At 37.6% G+C, this 19,012-nt stretch overlaps 1 protein-coding gene across 7 annotated transcripts in view; it reads right to left on the bottom strand.

Annotated features, from left to right (window-relative positions):
• The window catches only part of SORCS2 (sortilin related VPS10 domain containing receptor 2), a 537,034-nt gene that overhangs the window by 204,142 nt on the left and 313,880 nt on the right, over positions 1-19,012 (bottom strand). The window lies entirely within an intron of this gene.

Below are 19,012 nucleotides of genomic sequence, written 5' to 3'. Positions count from 1 at the left end.
CAGCTTTAGTGAGTCAACTGCAATAAAAAAGTCTGACTTTCAGCTTCAGACCACTTCAATGCCCTGCCTCAACTCCCTTGTTAGACACTACACTAAGAAGAACTTTTAGGGAAAATATTTATTCCTTTACCCATTTACATCTTATTCCAAGACTGTTCCCTAATATAATCCTTGCTTATTTCCCTGAAAACTATTCCATTCCTGATCAACAGATACGCAAAAAACATCCATTTCAAAGCACATGAATTAACCCGTGGATTGTGAAATGGTCTAATTTTGGTTACAAAATTCTCCTTGTATTGCTCCTCATAACAGTAGCTTAAAACCATCTCTTAACATTGGCACCACTCTAAACTATTTCACATTAGATTTGCCTGAGTTCAAATGACACCAAGTGAGGCAGTGAAAACACTGAGCCCGCTGAACAGTTGACCAGGAACATAACCACATTACAATTCTCCCTAAATTCTTCAAGAAAACATAAAACAACACCTTTTCCCGCATTGTAGGACTAGCACAGCTATTACATACAGTACTGTATTTTATGATTTTGCATTGCCCTGATTCACAAGCAGTGTAGGAGGAACAGAGAAAATCAAGAGCTTTGCCAGGTCCAGTCTTGTCTGTTATGGAATATTTCTGGGAGTGTGCAATTCATTTCAGAGCAATGAATTGCTCATCATGGCTGAAGATGTTGCTTCAGGAAAATGATTTTAGTCTTTTTATCTCAGCAGAGGTAACCCTGAAAGCCACACTGAAGAAAGAAAACAGAAGCACATGTGATGCAATAAGCCTAGCAAGTGAGAAGGAAAAGCCCCAAAAGCTTGAAACAAAGCCTTCAGCAAAAGATTTCTGTGTGCCCTGTGGCACATACAGCCATCAGAAGTTCATGGCTTTAAAAAAGAGCTAATGGAAGTCCTTAGATAAACTGCATTTTGCTGTGAAACAGTGTCTTCATTTGCTTGGAAAATAGCTACTCTTCTCATTTATAAATTAAGATATGGAAGTTACTCTCCCGCTCCTCTGGTAATGACTAATTTTTGTGCATTCCAGTTTATTCCCTAGTTCCCAAATGCAATTGTGCAAATGCTTAACCTTATGCACTGAACTGAAGTCAATGGCATAATCCACACACTTAATGCCAAACACGAACAGTTTAAACTTCTGCCAAATGAGAACATAAAAACCAACTCAAAATTCAGATCTCCATTTTTCCAGTTTTAACCTCCCCCTGATGCTGGACTCCGCACAATTAGAGGATTATAAGGAACGCTGACCTTAATATCCATCCAGGTGACAGAAAATAACAGAGTAGCAGAGCTGAGAGAGGAGCCCAGAATTTGTAGCTCCTCTCCATTTCCAGACAGAGTCTTTAGTTTCTTAGACCTATTTGGTAATGGAGCAGTTTATTAAGCTGCTTCAGCACCCATGAACATCTATCTTGCTCCAGATGTTTTTGAAGCTGCTTGAATTAATATATGTGAGCAATAAAAAAGTGCCACAGATTCCTTAGGCCATCTGATCGTTGATTTTAAAGGGAACTCTTGACAAGCTGAAAACTTAATAAAGAAATTGCATACATGAATAAGCAGTATATGTTCAGTAACTAACACTTAAAAATGTGTTAGTGCAATTTAGCAATGTAAATATATAAAAATACATACTGAAGTCTGTGCATATGCACTGCATAGACCTGCCTGACAGAAAAACACTACCAAGGTGATGAACAGCAACCATTTCCAGTGGTCCCATGGGAAAGGGTGATGTGCAGCACATACAGGGGAGGCTCACCGGCATCATCTCCCTGGAGCTCCAAGAGTCTCACAGCCCTTTCCCACAGTCCTCTACTTCAAAACTTGGGACAGCATATGTATTTCTTCAATATTTAAGTCTGTCCTAAATAGGTAACGAAGGAGTGAAAAAAAGCGTTCTTTAATTAGCAGTGGCTCCAAGACAGAACACTGTTATACAATGCAACAGGCAGGTCTCAAACAGCCAAATGTAAAGCAAGTTCATGCTTAATAAGAGTTAGAGGCTCATAAGCTTGCAAACATTTTGAAAATTAAATTTATAGCCATTTCTAAATATTATTTTCCAACAGAGAGGCCAAGACTTTCAATCTTAGCACAAGCATAACTTTACCACATTCTACTTCAAATACTTGCTCATAACTAGCCAAATACCAGCAGTTCTTGTCCCTTTCTTGTACTGAAAAATCATCTGTTTGTTGAGGAGAATCATTTTAATCCCTTTTGAGAAAAGTGCAGAGCATTTCTCTTTCCTGCAAAAAAATACGTGGACAAAATGGGGCTTATTCCTTACAAAGAACCAGAAGTTAACTTGACATTGTTGTCAAGACAAGCCAAGAAATAAACTCATTTTACCACATTTAGAGGCTCAGGAATGCCTTTCTTTGAGTACAGAACTTTTCTAAACACTCAGCAGCTCAGCTAACAGCCACCAGCCCTCAAGTGGAAGCCCTTGGAGAGGTATTACTCTGACAGCCATTTATCTTTTACTTCAATTTGCAAGCAAACACCAACACAGAGAGCCATTAGAGAACAAGTGCTCTCTGGATGCTGAAAATCAATGGAGGAAAATTAAAAATCAACAAAGCTCTCACATATAGCCTCCTAAATGAAATGGCCTGTGATCCAGTCAATCCTTGTTAAGAGGAGAGTAAAATAAATTCTTAATCAAAGATGAGCTGTAGTGGCACTTCTTATCATATTTATATTGCATATTATACATCTCTAGCTATATTCTATGTAGTGAAGAAATGGTCTGATAATAAAACATGCTCATAGTTTCATAAGTGTTGTATGTACTATTTCCACACTTAAGTTCTAGTGACAGACAAAAGGTTTAGGCCCCAAGAGAAGATGTGTAAATGAAATGATAGGGACACAAGTTAACAAAGCAGAAGTTTTGTAAATCATTTTGCTAAATGCCCCTTTGCTTACACCTTAAAAAGTAAATTCTCCTAATTTACTTTTTACAGAACAAAACAAAACCACATTTTGCCTGTGATGTTCTTCCATGTTGCTTACAGCTATGAAAAAGTCAAATAACAAAAAAAAAAAACAAATAAATATTTAAGAGATTACTCTGTCTTCTGTCTTACCTACAAATTACTGCCACCCATGAACCAACTGAACCGGTCCTCTTGAGAATGAGACCAAGTACTGATACAGTGATGTCAGCGGAATGCAATCTCACATGCACAAACCACTCCCTTACCTTAAGAACGGCAGTCAACATGGACTAAAATGAAGTATGCTGATAAATAGGAGTTCATTCATTCAGGCAATTATTAGCCACCCTAATGCAACCATTTTCTCATGATGTAATAGGCACGACTAACAGTTTCATCCAATATCTACTGAGATAATCTGTATTGATTGACTTCATTTTTTGAATTATTTCTGAATATAGAACAGGTCAGTCTTAAATTCCAAGCGCTAAGCCTTCCATGGCAAAATAGAAGATGAAAGGGTTTTCTTTAATCCCTCCTATTTTCCATTAAAACACTATTTCTGTTAAGAATTAAAGGAATCCTGAGGTGCAAAATTATCAGAAATGAGAAGCCTCACATGTAAAGCATTTCTTCCCATTTGCCTATACCCTATTCAGCAAATAGCTCTAGAAGGATAAGTTAGGAAACTAAGCACAGCATTTTTTATTAAAAACAAGCAAAATGTAAATAGGATCAGTTCTCTACACTATCTACTCTTATACAGGTTGCTGCAAATGCTTCTAAACTGATTTGCCATGAGTACTGAATGACTCCATCCTAACAATTGAGTGGTTCACAATAGCACTGGATGGATGTGTTCAAGTGATGCAAATGTTCATTATTTCAGAAGACTGGAACAATCTCAGTCTTTGATATCAACATCTTTATGGATTTCCATATTAATTAATGTGTCACAGTCCTACCCGAGGTTCTTCCATCCACAGCTGGATATTGTAAAATCAACCTCTGCTTCCAACCTCAGCCATCTAAGTAGAGACAGAAATACGATTTCTCTGTTCATCTTGTGCTTCCAGGAAGAATCTATGGTTCATAGAATGGCTTAGATTGGAGGAGGAGCTTAGAGATTCCAGTTCCAAACCTTCTGCCATGGGCAGGATTGCAATCCACTCCATCAGACTCAAGTTCTTCTGTGAAACTCTGTTACCATGCACCTTTTATTCAGGCATAATCATGGAATTTTTGGATTCAACAAAAGTACGTGCTCTCCAAATATGGCTCTTTTGATCAGACCAGCAACAAAAGAAGACTATCATCATTGTACAGTGCTGGTGATGTGATTTCTCAGCCTTCTAGAAAGCATGGACTTTGAAAACTATTTCAAACACCTTTCATGGTTATCCTGTACAAGAATTGCCTACTCTCCCCAGTATTTACAAGCTGGTGGGCATGAAAAGTCTCTAATCATTACCGTCTAGTCTTATTTACCAGCGTGAAGCTACAGAAAGTGTTGGAGTCACTAATATCTTTTACTATGAAATACAAACCTGAAGAGTCACAAGTAATAGTTGTTTTTTTTTTAATCATGAAGACAGATGGTATGGATATCTGAACACAGACATGACAAATTTAGGAGTACATACATCTGCAGAATTGACTCTTCAGGGTGTTTGTTTGGCAGTCAAAGTGTTATTTGAAAAGATAAAAATAAAAATTGACAGTTTGCTTTTTCCAGAAAGGAAATCAGCTCAATGGTTCTCCTCTGGTGACAAACTCAATATTTTTAAATAGGTAAGAGAACAGAAGCAGGAATTCTACCCGTTTTTTATCTTTCTATTTTCACTCCTAAGGTTAGAATTTCAAGGTGGTTGGGTATGAGAGGAAAAATAGCTCAGGGCACCTTTCTTTATTATACAGCTCAAGAAAACTTGTGAGAAATCTCAGTGGATTTTCTGTCATTAAGAAAAGACAAAGGTAAAATGGCAGTTGCCAAAATTTTGAATATGTTTCTTGCTCTTCACTAGTAAGGCTAACTTGATTGCAACTTGACTCATTGCATGTTGTTTTAATACCTCTTGAGATGCACGAAGTTGTTTTTTGTGAAGACAAGAACATATTTTTCAAAGCTGTCAGCTGCCAGCCACAATGCAGTGAAATGCATGCTGTCCTGTTCCTTCAGATAACGAATGACTTCTCTTTTGTTCAATGATTCAGCCACAGAAGTAACTCATTTTGTCTCCTGAGACTTTTGAAATGAGCGAAGTCTCTTCAAATAGGTATCAAATGCATTGTATTTACTGGGTAATACAGTGTGGGTCTGGATTACTCCAGCCAAGGTATGGTAACTGAGCTGGCTTTGATAAGCAGCTGCTGTGGCAATTGGCTGCGACTCCACTATTCCCAGTTTTAATCCTAAGGGAAAGACTCTATAAATACTGCATACCCACCATTACATGTGATGAACAAATACTGACTATATGCTGTACTCTGAAATAGTAGGTAAGTAACCTCAGTCACGTGAGAGAACCCATTTCCAACGTAAATGAGGTAAACGCATAGAAAGGATTACAGAAGCAACTGATGACACAGCCTTAGAACCACCAAGTGCTGACATCAGTTACCAGCTCAACTTCACGAGGTATCCCTGCTCCCTGTAGTCTTGCTCAATTGGCTTGGAGAGCGTTTAGTTTGGATCATAGGTTCCTCACACAGAATTATCCTCATATAAAAAGGATCACAAGGAGATTAAGCACACCACAGCAACCATCCACACGTTTTCCGTCTCTGGTATTTGTAAGCCACTCATCACCAAGGTACCCCAGTGAGAATGGGATTCGTACCCCAGAACTTTAGAAAGGGAAGAAGTAAACTTAGGCAGAGTTTTGAACAAGACAGCAGCAGCACATTTCTTTGTCCAAAGGAAAGAAACAATATATTATCAAAGCAGAGCACCATTTTGAAGTGATTATTGACCAAAACTGTATTTGATATGCCATATTGCTCACTCATCTTCCAGTGCTCTGGCATTAGCAGTACAAAGCTGCCCAGTGATCCAGGCTGAGATGAACACTGCAGCTCCTCGGATGCTGGGAAAAGAAGAAAAGAAGAAAGCTGGGAAGAGAAGAAAAGAAATTGAAGGAAAGAAGCCGGAAAGGAAGGCTGGGGGAAGATCTGGTCACAGCCCCCAGCTGTTGGGAACTGACTGCTGTGCCTAGAGCTGTAAGGAATAATAGTAAACCAGGTCACCGTGCTGCCAGACCTCCCCAGGTTATTATTGCAGTTCTCTCTATGTGGAAAATCAATACTTGAAACACACAAAAGCCCAGATTGCAGCACTGTATGCTGTTAAACAACAGCCCTAGATGAAAGGTCATCAATCTGAAGTATGCTTGATTACCATATAATATAGTACAACAGAGCTGGGCAAGCCCTACACGGGAGGTTTCATCTTCATTCTTGCCATTCCTTAAGAACCAAAATAAGTTGAAAACTAAAATCCTTCAGGGAAGAAGCACAATAGTATTCTACTCTCCAGCCATCAACAAATATTTACTGGATTAAAATAGGGATTTAAAAATTATTGTGCGAACTTATGTCATTCTTTCACCTTTTGATGATTTGATAAAAATTGCTATAGCTTTAGGAATAGACCCTTTTTTGAGATTTCTAATAACAGCCCACAGCCCCCTGCCACAGTAGACATCACTGCCACTTTACAATCACAGTGTTCTCTGTGGATAATTTTGTTGACTGAAGCTTATAAACTAATCAGCAAGGAAGGCAGACAGGGAGACTCTTGGGTTCTGTCAGCATACCACACAGTGACTTTCAATAACGTTTATTCGCTATCATGAGCATTTAGAGATTTTGCCTCTCTCTGGGTTTTAACTGGTTGATACTTAGCTTACATTTGTGAACATGACTTAAATGCAGTGGCAGATAACACAGCAGTGTTAAGGAATGGCAAAGTGTCAGACTCAGCCTCTGACAAGGTGCATTAGCTTCACCAGCAAAGAGAAGAGGGGGAAAAAACAACCCAATGTGCTATCAGAATGTTCAAAGAAGATAAACAACTCATAATTACCTAAATCAGAGATTTTTTAATGCAGGAAAAAAAAAAAAAGACAAATCTGGTAGTGTCTCATCCAGTCTATGAGTATCAGTCTGATGACTTTGCCTCCTAATGTCTTCATTTAAAAAAAAAGAATCAAGGAACCCTATGGGGATAAAAAAATATGTAAGTAAAACAGAATACATTAATGCTTTGAGATAAACTCAGAGTCATAATTGCTAAGCAAGTTGACAAGGTACCAGATATCCAGATGTCAGAGAAAAAAATCTGTAAGATTCTCACACTTTAATAGATAAGATAAATGAAATGTCAGGACACTTTCAAAAATAAATAAATAAATAAATTTTGGTCATAAAATTCTGAAATGGCAAAGTCTATGTTTTCCAGAACATGTTTTGATTTTTATAAACTTCCTAGTTCAAATATTGACTTTTATTTGGAGCATTTATGATTTCTTTAAGTAAATATCAGGATATTTTTAAAACACTACATTTAAGAGAGGCATAGATTAACCAAAATTTCTCATTTAATCACAACTATTTTTCCTTATGTTAGATCCATCACCTCTTTTGTAAGTTTTTTTCATCTGTAAGTTAGGGTATAATTTTTTCAGAATTCCTCATAGGATTGAAAAACATTCCTGACCTTATCCTAATCAAGCCACGTTTTACATGGTGAATGAGTTAAAGCACATGAAGATTCATAGAAGATTGAAAAAGATCTCTAAGATCATCCAGTCCAATCATCAACACATCACCAACATGCCTAATAATCATGTTTCTCAGTACCACATCTACACTTCCCTTGAACGCTTCTTGGGACAGTAACTCCACCACCCCACAGGGCAGCCTGTTCCAAAACCACCACTCTTTCTTAGAAGAAATGTTTCCTAATATCCAACCTGAACCTCCTCTGGTGCAACTTAAGGTCATCACCTCCCCTCCTATCACTAGTTAGTGGGGAAGGAGGAAGAAGTGGCCAATCCCCACTGCGACACAACCTCCTTTCAGGGAGATGTAGAAAGCAATAATGTCTACCCTGAGCCTCCTCTTCTCCTGGTTAAACAATTCGAGCTCCCTCAGAAACTCCTCTGTAGTAGAGGAGCTCCTGCTGTAGACCCCTCACAGCTTTCTTGCCCTTCTCTGAATACATTCCAGGGCCTCAATGTCTTTCTTGTAGTGAGGTGCCCAAAACTGAACACAGTACTCAAGGTGTAGTCTTGTGTGCTGAGTAAAAAGTGAATTCATTAAATTGTGCAGAAACACAGGACCAATGTTTTCCAATAGAGCATCTTAAAATAAGGTCCTAGATCTATATTTATCTCCCTTTGTTCCTGAGTATAGCTTTTTAAAGATGCAGTTCAAATTGCCCCCAACAGCTTTTGAACTTTCCTTGTCATCATCACAAATTAGCTTTTTGTAAAGTTCTTAAGACATTTGGTACAAAAGTCACATCTTCACTCTTAAACAATGTACTGCTGAACATTTTATCAAATTTTGTGTATTCATCTATTTAATCCTGAAAAGTCATAACACCAAAAAACAACAACAAAAAAAAACTGCTTGGCTCCTGCTTAAAGCTAATTATGATTTTCCTATTGAAACTACTTTCCAGATTTCAGTCATTCACACTACAATTATGATCAATTCTGATTTTTTTTCAAGAATAACCTTTCATACATATCTGGCCACTGATGATATCTACAGTATCAACAGACCTCCTACAAACCCATCTCTGCATATGCATCCAATTTAAATAATCTCTTATTTTGGTGAGGGGCAGAAAGGTAGCTCTGTGCTTGAAGCTGGCTTAGACACACAGCATATTATTAAATTTCTCTCATTTATTTCCCAAGCAAGTCATTTACAACTTTCTGTTTCCACATCTGTAAAATGGAAATCATATAACCTCTTCAGAATTTCCAGAACTATTAACAGGTGACTCAAAATCATCCACAAGCACATAAGATTTTGAGATCTTATGGCAGACTACAACTCACAAGTGGATTTAATATGGTCTTACAATATACCAAACAATATTAGAATGGAGCATTACGATTTACAGAACAGCATTTTATTCCAGAAAGAGAAGCTTTATAGACTTAATCTGTCTATGTCAAGCAAAAAATTATGGCTAGGCCTTGCAGTGCTCTACTCTGAGGGAGAGTTTCCAAAGAGCCTTTCTGTGTTTCAGTCCCAAAGCACAGCAGAAACCCCATGTACCAGGGCTCTGGTGAGCACAAGGCGCCAGACCTCCTGCTCCAATGCAGAGCAGAAAAGCACCTCTCTAACCTTCAGCTACAGCACGTAACAGAAGTGTTGTCTTTGCTGGAGCCCAGAGAAAGAACAAGACACTATTATTCTCATGGACGGACTCAAACCTTAAGCCAAAGCACCCTGATTTATGCTCGCCTACACTGCATCATAAACAAACTGTAAAAGTACTTAAGCACAGAAAATCCTATAACGTGATGCAATGCAGAAAAAAAATCGTTCACAGGTACGATGGAATTAAATAAACAGGACACATATTAATATTAAAGATGACCGACTCCACTGCATTTAATATCTTAAATGGACATGGGATGTTTGCTTACTCCCACTGATGCCAGTCCAATTCTCGTAGCCATAGTTACCTTGAAAGCAGAGCTCTTTATGCAACCAGTAGTCACCAGTTTTTGGCACCAAGCTTTAAAAGCTAAACACTGCACAATCCCTCAGAACTACCTGAGGCACTATTCTTGCCAGATCTTTCCACAAGATCTCCTTGCAGACACTTAGAGTCTTCCAGAAAAGAAAGAGAACATTTTCAAGTTGAATCTAAATGCTATTTTGATGCCTGGAGCGGTAATATTGTTTAGAGGACTGAGAATAGGATTGTAAACCCATAAATTGTAGCTCCAGCAATCAGAGCAGAAATTAATCCTGTTCTGCTCGGGGCAAGTAGTTTAAATTCCACATTTATGTGAGAGCAGAAATGCTGCCATCATACTCAAATTATTACCTATGACTTGAAACAACCATATTTGATAAATGTTAAGCAATCTTGAAAAACATAGGAACTTATTTATAACAATTATTTTCACCATGCTGCAAATCTTAAAATGCTGTTCAGTCCTGCAGGAATAAAACTCAAGAAACACCTTATAAATAAATATCCATTCCTCTCAGAATGATATCCTAAAAATACTCAGCATTTATTATTATATATACTACACATTACATATATATACGCACAATACATATATATGTATTATGCATTATATGATATAATGTAATTTATACATGATATGCTATAGTTACATGCTATTATATATTACTTACAATTTATTACTATATATAATCACAAACACTCTGCAGTTTAGTATTACTGTCTGAAGTTTATAAATAAGGAAACCAATGCAGACTCATTCCACACTTTTTGGAAAACTTTGTTATCTGACCTCAACGTAGATTGTCAAATCGTAGCATGGCAAAATGCTTTTTCCAAAGGGCAAATGATATTACACTGTTCAAGGCAATGGGAAGCCGGGCATCAGAGCACTTGAGGATTACTCAAGGTCATAGAAATTGAAGTCAGGTCTCCTGGCTAACAGCTCCCTGATTGAATCATCCCAGTATTGCTGCTGAGGAGATTCATTTTGTGAATTACAGTTATTGATTTGTCCATAGTTTTTGTCATTAACCAAATAAAGTTATGCAGAAGTTTTTATTAATACCCCAACAAAATAACAATCCTAAATAGAAATGTAAACTATTGGTTACATTTGTCTCAGTAATATTGTTCTTCAGTAATTGTAAGTGTGAAAGAAAAAGGTTTAATTACATTCAGAAACTACTTGCAAGTTATAAAAAAGAGTAATGCTTACAAACAGAAGAAAGGAGAAAAAACACTAAGAAAGTTAGAAGGAGATTGGGAGATGAAGGGACAGAAAGACTGGTAAAAAAATCATGAAAAAAATGGAGGGAGAAATGCCAATCAGATATGTGACAAAAGGTGTTTGCAGGGCATTCCACTCAAAATAAGTAAATGAATCAACAGATAGATAATGATAGCAAATCAGGAATTATGAGGGATCCACTATTTGACAGTAATCTGCAGGAATAGAGGGACTACAGCAACCTGGTGCATTGCTCTCACAGATGGAAAAAACTTGTCTCTGCCACAGACTGTGAAAGAGACCACTGTCAGAGGGCCTCAGAGCTGGCTTATTTAAACACGAGATTGCACTTTCCATGAGTAAGAATCTTCCTCTGCCTGATAGAAGCACACAGTGGGAAATGAAGAAAAATCCTGTTTTATGTTTGCATGAATTTTTGATGATTTTACTCAAATAAATGGTACAGGCTGCAAGAGAAGGACATGTAGTCATATCCTACAATGCATTTGTCACACCCCACCCACCCACCCACCCAAGAACTGAGGATAATTCCAGAATTAGACCCAAGTAAGAAAACAGTTATATTCATCCCTTCTAGTGAGTATCAGAAAGCATTGCTTTAGAGGTTGGAATAAACAAAATCACTGGAATACAGCTGTGACGTTTAGTTTAGGAGTCCTTTCACTTTTACAAATGTTTGTGCCATGGTAGTGAGACTGCAGCAGCTAAGCAGTGCAGGCAACAGTTTTACTGCTAGTAAGGATGGGTAGCAGCAACCAGAGGGATTCTCAGTGGGGTAAGGGCTCTTCCAGCCCTGCACAATGGGATGACCATGCTGCCAGCAATTTAAACCCCATACATTTCCACTGTGCTTCCATGCCAGCTCCAGAAGAAAAATAGGCTTGCTGCATCTCTGCTTCCAGGAGAGCAAAAGGAGTTTGTGTGGCCAGGGTGAGTAGAGGGAATTTGAGCAGTTACAGTAAAGAGAAGCAGACTGGAAAAAGCTAAAAGAGCATGAAACATGGAAGCTGGGACTCATGCTGCTGCTCCATCACTGGAGAAATGAGGAGGAAACACACAGGTCCCCAGGAGCTGCAGAAGATCCATCAGCAAGCATGGTGAATATGTTTCAAATTTGTTACATCATTATTTTGAGGATGTCTGGGGAATATGCCGACTGCACATTGTCCTTGCAGATTTCCTGAAGAGTATTACTCATCTTTTTTCAAATACCGTGTAGCAGTTTTCATGTTATCTCCTTAAGATTCTCCTGGTAGTTAGTTATTGCTGCGCTTAGACTGAGTTGAGATGAAAGGGTTCCAATTTCTTCTCTTCAGTAACACAGAAACCTTGATAATAAATATACCTCAGGGCATGTTGCATATCAGTAAATAATTGCATGAAAGTAATCTTAACACAGAGGATAATTGCTGTAGATATAAATAGTCTAAATTCATCAAAGAAAGACCTTATCTCATGCATGCTGGCTTTAGAGGAAATCTGACTGTTTTGTAGACTCAACTGCATCCACTTCATTCTAGCACATGAGGCAGCCAATTACTTGTCATGTACCGTAAGATGCTTGTTACTAACTCTTTATCATTCCCCTCTTTCCAATTTGTCTCTCTTTTCTGCTCTTTACTTTTGCAAAGATTACGCTAACCTACTATTTCTTGTTAGAATCACAGAATGGCTTGGGTTGGAAGGAATCTCTAAGATTATCTAGTTCCAACTCCCCTGACGTGGGTAGAGTTGCCAAGCATTAGATCAAGACACTAGATTAAGTTGTCCAGGGCCCCATTCTTTTACCCATGGTAGATGTCACTCTCACGTGTATACCTTCTCTTTGGATCATTACTTAAAAAATTTGCCTCCTTAAGTCTTCAAGCTCTATACTGTGTGAGAAAATCTACCGTTCTCACAGTAATACAGCCTTCAAAAACAATGTTTTTCAGTCTAGAGTTTCTCCTTTTTGAAAATATGATGCTTGGCTTCCTTCTCTTCCCAAAACTACTGGGAGATAAATGGACACCTTTGAAGTGCTGAATAATATGCACAGTGCATCTTAACACTTGTTCAAAAGTATTTTCCATTTTCACATAAATTTCTTTATGTTTTACTTCCACACAGTAGTCTTTTTATATTTAGCTTCACTACAGTAAACTTAATTTAACATTAGGATTTTTGTAGTTGTTGGTCTGCATTTGTGATAAATGAGTTTTAGACAGGAAATTCATAAAAACAGAACAAAAGAATCTATAATAAGCATGTGGTAAAGACAGGACTATTTTTCTTTAGAATAACTTTACTTGAGCACAAGAGAATGCAGAACTTATATATTAGGCCAGAAAATCAAAGCAGGAGGTTAGTTCAAAAGCTTAAATTGAGATCTCTACAGTAAGTATCACATAGAATAATAGGATACAATAATCTAAAATAATAATAATAATGACTGTTCAAGTGTTCACCCATTTAGCCCACATACCCTCTACATTACTGAGTATATGCAATGGTAAACCTACAGACTAGTCCTCATTAAACTTGCACTGTTATTCAGATGTTTTCATTTTGTTTATGTTTTGCTTGTGTTTTTTTGTTTGTTTGTTTGTTTTGTTTTTTTAAACAAACTGCAGCCTTATACTATGGTCTACAGGTGCTGAACAATAAAACCTTTAGAGGTCAAACAGAGCAAAACTGAAATGAACAGAATTTAAAGGCAGCTTCAAACTGTATATGAGTCAGTGTTCTAAAAGTGCCTGCAAAAAAAGTACTCAAAGACAACAATGCATCTATTCAGCGAGAAATGGGATTCCTTTCAAGCTCTGTATGTAGAAGATCAGGATGAAGTGCAAAGAAAGTGCCTAAATCTCTTTACAGAAACCAAACCAAAACAATTTTTCTCCAACAGATATAGAAAAAAATATTCAAAGGCAATTGATTAAAGGAGATAGCATATTTAAATACTGTAATACTGCTATTACTTTTGAATTATTAGAGGTGTTTTGAGAATGAATGCAAAAATCCTGCTAGTTTGCAAAAATCTAGAATGCAAAAATCCTGCTAGTTATATATTTCTGATTCAGTCCTGCTTATATGCAAAGTTTGAAAAAGCCACGGTTTCTCAAACACAGCGGGAATCAGTCAGACAGAGGAAGTTGCAGTTCCTAACCTCCATTCAGTCAGCATTTAGCCCCAGTACTTTTCTAATAGCCAGATTCCAATCTATGTTCCAGCCAGGTTCTATCTATGGTCTTCATTTGCAGCTGCTTCACTTTCAGCTTCTCAAATCTTTAGTAGATTTTTTTCAACACACATTTATCAAAGTGCAACCATGAAATCTTCTCCCTGTATGGCTTGGTTTCAGCGGTACTCTGCTGTGGATGGTGACTCCTAACTAACAGCTCAACTTATTTAGCCTTCGTAATTCCACTTCCCTGTAGTACTCTTCTGGACTGGACATCAATTGGGCAATTGCTCATCAGCTGTGTATGAAGAAACCTGGGATTTATGCACAGGACTGCTTCTCCCAGAAAGCCACTTAGTAGCAAAATATGGGTGGGATAAATTTTTTATTACTGGGCATATTTCTGGAAGCATCTGGAAAAAACCGAGGATGAATGGACAGCCCTGGATGGAAGTCTAAAGCAAAATTAAGTAGTCAGGTGACATCTGTATTTTGATAGTGCATCACTAGAATAAAACTTAATGGTGACACTATCAGAAAAGAACACTTCATAATCATAGAATGGCCTGGGTTGAAAAGGACCACAATGATCACCTAGTTTCAACCCCTCTGCTATGTGCAGGGTCACCAACTACCAGACCAGGCTGCCCAGAGCCACATCCAGCCTGGCCTTGAATGCCTCCAGGGATGGGGCATCCACAACCTCCTTGGGCAACCTGTTCCAGCGTGTCACCACTCTGTGTGAAAAACTTCCTCCTCATATCTAACCTAAATCTCCCATGTCTCAGTTTAAAACCATTCCCCCTTGTCCTATCACTATCCACACCTGTAAACAGCCATTCCCCCTCCTGTTTATACACTCCCTTCAAGTATTGGAAGGTCACAATGAGGTCTCCCCAGAGCATTCTTTTCTCCAAGCTAAACAACCTCAGTTCCCTCAGCCTTTCCTGATAGGAGAGGTGCTCCAGCCCACTGATCATCTTAGTGGCTGTCCTGCAATTTCAAAGTGAAACCTTCCTGAAGAAACTACTCAGGTTATTGAAAGACATAATTTCTTAGCTGAGACCAATTACTACAAAAAAAGTGTAAGATAATTCTGTTCTGTATGTTTCTAGACGTACTGGCATTCTCTCTAAGGAAACTGATAATGGAGTACAATTATTCCTTACAAGTAAACGCAACCATGCTGCTTTTTGGTACCTTCCACTACTGACTGTTTTGCTCTGAAAGGACAAAACAAATTTACTGATTAGTGACTACAAATGTTGCTCAACCCAGATGCTTCTTGAAGACTTTTATAGCAGTGGAAAATATCATTTTGCTATCTCATGTAAATGTATACAATTTTTAAAGAATCGGGACATAAAATATTGTCAGGATAACCTATACTCTCATTACTATTTTATATGTTCTGCAAGGTTTGTCAAGCAAAAGGACACAATTGCCACCTTGCCCCTTATTTTGGAAAATCATGAAGCTATTGGTTATTGCGACAGATGAGAATGTAATTGTTCAACCCATTTATCTATTAACATAGACACAATAAACATTTATTTTCTGTTAATGTGAAAATCTTGAATATACACTGCTTACCTGCTACTTTCCAAAAAGTGTATATCCGAAACAATGGATGCATCAAATGCAGATGCATCAATGAAAATTAAAATGTGGGAAAAGATAAGCATTTTCATTTAGCTCCTCCCCATCAATTTTATACTGAATTAAAATAAATATGTAACTTCTACACTAAGCAGCATATATGACCTACAAAAATGTTACGTACTGTTGTCAATTTAGCTCAGTGTATGTGAATTCTTCTAACTTTTGTCTTCTATGAAAAGAATTTACCTTGTTTAGCTGACTCCAGATTGACACTATGGAAATTGTAATTTCCTATTCCATGAATTGTGTGCATCAGTTCATAACCACAGTTATAATGCTGGCTTGGAAAACAGAGGATACAGATCCAATTATATTCACACTGTGGTACATCCTAGAATGTCTGCATTACTTGATACAATCAGCACAGAGTAATTACTGCAAACAAGATAATTACATAAATTCTGTTGTTTCAGGTACAAGAATATCCCTTATCAATGCACAGTACTTTGAGGACTGCATAGACTAAAACTATTTTACGTCACTGATCAATGAAAAAGTATTTCAAATTCAGAATTTACTGTCAGAGGCTGCATACGAGATCTCACACTCATTACCCTACAACTTTCCAGCATCATTTAAGAACAACATGATTAATAGTTTCCCTGGCTCTGGTTGCAGGTTTCTATCACACTAAAAGCAACTGGAACATAAAGCAAATAATAATATATACTCAGGAAGTGTAAACTTTCAATTAGTGTCTCATAGTAATTCAGAGTGAGCCTACATGGTCTTTTGCAGGTAGGAGTGAATGTCTCCTCCTTGTGCTGCTTCCTGACAACAGTTCAGTTTTCAATCACATCGAGAACAGCCACAGCTCACACCTTCATACCGTGATTTCATTAGAAAGGCTATTCAGAGTAACACAAAGCTCTCTAAAGCTCTATTCTCAGAGCTTTGTCGTCATTTCTTGTCAAAACTGGCTTTCATAGATTCAGTCCTGTGACAACCACAGCAACGCAATTATTACATCAGAATTCTGGTGCATTCAGACAGAACAAGACCCAGACAGAGAGAACTCTATGTACAAAAGATTTTGTAGACATGATCTTGATATAATTCCATACTGATTCTTCTGGCAGACCTATGGACATCACAACTCACTCACAGAAGAGTAATGGAGAAAAAGAAACATGACACTTCTGATGGATTCAGGGGGGTTTATAAATCGATTTCCTTCCCTCCACCAGCTACTTGAAAGCCCCCTGCATTCCTATAGCTTATGCTGAAAATGCTTCATTGTGTTTTGTTTGAATACAATCCCTTTTCCATGGAGCACTATCTGCTTCTAACCTCTGCACTTGCAAATGCACTTAATCATAAACACCATTATGATTCTGTGGAATTTTAACTACTTGACAAATGGCACAGGGAAGATAAGTAGTATCAAATCTTTTTTTCGGACACATCTTAAAAAAGTACAAATGAGCAATTCATAGGGTTCAAAAATTTCCAGTACAATTTCACATTTTCTGTATAAAGATCACTTGCAAGTCCATTGGTCTTTATAGCATAATTATACCTCAAAGACTGCAGGCACATTGAGTGCAACTTTAATGCACTCCAAAAGCTGGTATATAGGCAGAGATAAACCTGAAGAAATAATGCTAACCTAAGAACAAGACTGGAGCCTTGTTGTAAATATTTAATTCCATTAATATATATATCTGTGTGAACTCGCTAGAGTAACAAAGTCACATATAAGACCATTCAGTCTTACTTTCGTAAGTACAATGACCTTAATAGGATAAACTGCCTAGAGGGACCCAAGTTACTCTATGGACTACCTATGGACTACAGAAGGAGAAGAGCTGACAAAACACCTAAATTCTACAGAGTGAAAACCAGGTGAGATTAAAGATCTGATGACAATGAGGTAGAAATGCGGATCATTATATTTGCAGTATCAGTTCTTCTACAAATGAGGTCTACAACATGTAAACAAAATGAAAGCACAGAATAACATTTAATATGCAAAGTATTCAAAAAATCCCTGTCAATGGCTTTTATCTTTGCTTTCATGCACATTCCCAGTCCATAAACACTAAGTGATAGCATGGGACTACTTATGCCTTAAATTTAAAGTGCATGCTCAGTGCCAGGAAGCACAGTCAGCACTCCATCACAGCTCCCAGTTTCAGCATATTTCAAAAGATGTATACTGGTTGAAGAAAACCCACACCACAGCAATCTGAAATCTAGTAACATCAGTATGAGGTCAAATCCTGAGACTTCTGCTCAGGTCAAATGTTTTCTTCTGTCCTAATGCATCTGTGCTGAAGAAGAGAGATAAGGGAGAAATTTTCTTCTATCTTTCCAAAAGACTTTCGTGAAATCAGCTGGTAGCATTTGTGTCCAATGACAAAGTTCTTGTGACATGGAGACTTCCCACTTACTTGCTAGGTGTGACCCCAACCCCTCCAAGTCCAGTTTGAAGATGCCGACTACATTGTTTGATCCCAATCCTTTCAGCTTTGTTACAACCATGTACATGTGTATATATGTACATTTACATGTATACACATATCTTCTCCTGGAATAATTTCAGATCCTAGAAATCCTTCGTTCTTCTGCTTTTGTTCTTTGCATACTACTGAATACCATCTACTGAGAAGCAAAACTCAACATGAAAATAGCATATTTAATGACTACCAAAAAGAAAAGATTCTATCAGAAGTGGATTGCAATGTAATATTGGTTCACTAAGCTGAATTTATATCTCTAAAGTCTTCAAGTTGACTTGTGTAGAAAACAGGTTTTTCTAAGATAGTGTTAACATGAGAGATTTTTTTGTAAACCTCAGTGTGTCCTTCAGGCTTGAAATTCAGCAGTGATCTTAACACTGTTTATTTTGCCAGACAACTGGCACAATCACACAGTCACTGACATGCTGTACAGGCTTTTATGCTCTAGCTGGGTGAGATGGGAAAAATTTCCCACTGAGCTCTCATCCTTTTACCTTTCAATCCAGAAACTGAAATGGGTAAAGATTTTTTTAAATTCTTTTTGGACTTGAAATAAACAGTAAATCTTAGTTTTGAGATAGACAGTGCACAGAATCTTCACGTGTTTGGTGGTAGTTCCACTCCACACACACACACACGCACACACACACACACACAAACACAAACAAAAAAAACAGTCACAATTGCAAGAGAAATGAAATATGCACTTAATCATCCAGGCAGCCTCACCAAATTCCACTGATTTTTCATTAAGCAGAATAGACAGACAATCACAACT

The sequence above is a fragment of the Meleagris gallopavo genome, chromosome 4, assembly GCF_905368555.1.
Source record: "Meleagris gallopavo chromosome 4, MGAL_WU_HG_1.1, whole genome shotgun sequence".
NCBI lineage: Eukaryota > Metazoa > Chordata > Aves > Galliformes > Phasianidae > Meleagris > Meleagris gallopavo.
This window is presented reverse-complemented; position numbering and strand designations above follow the sequence as displayed.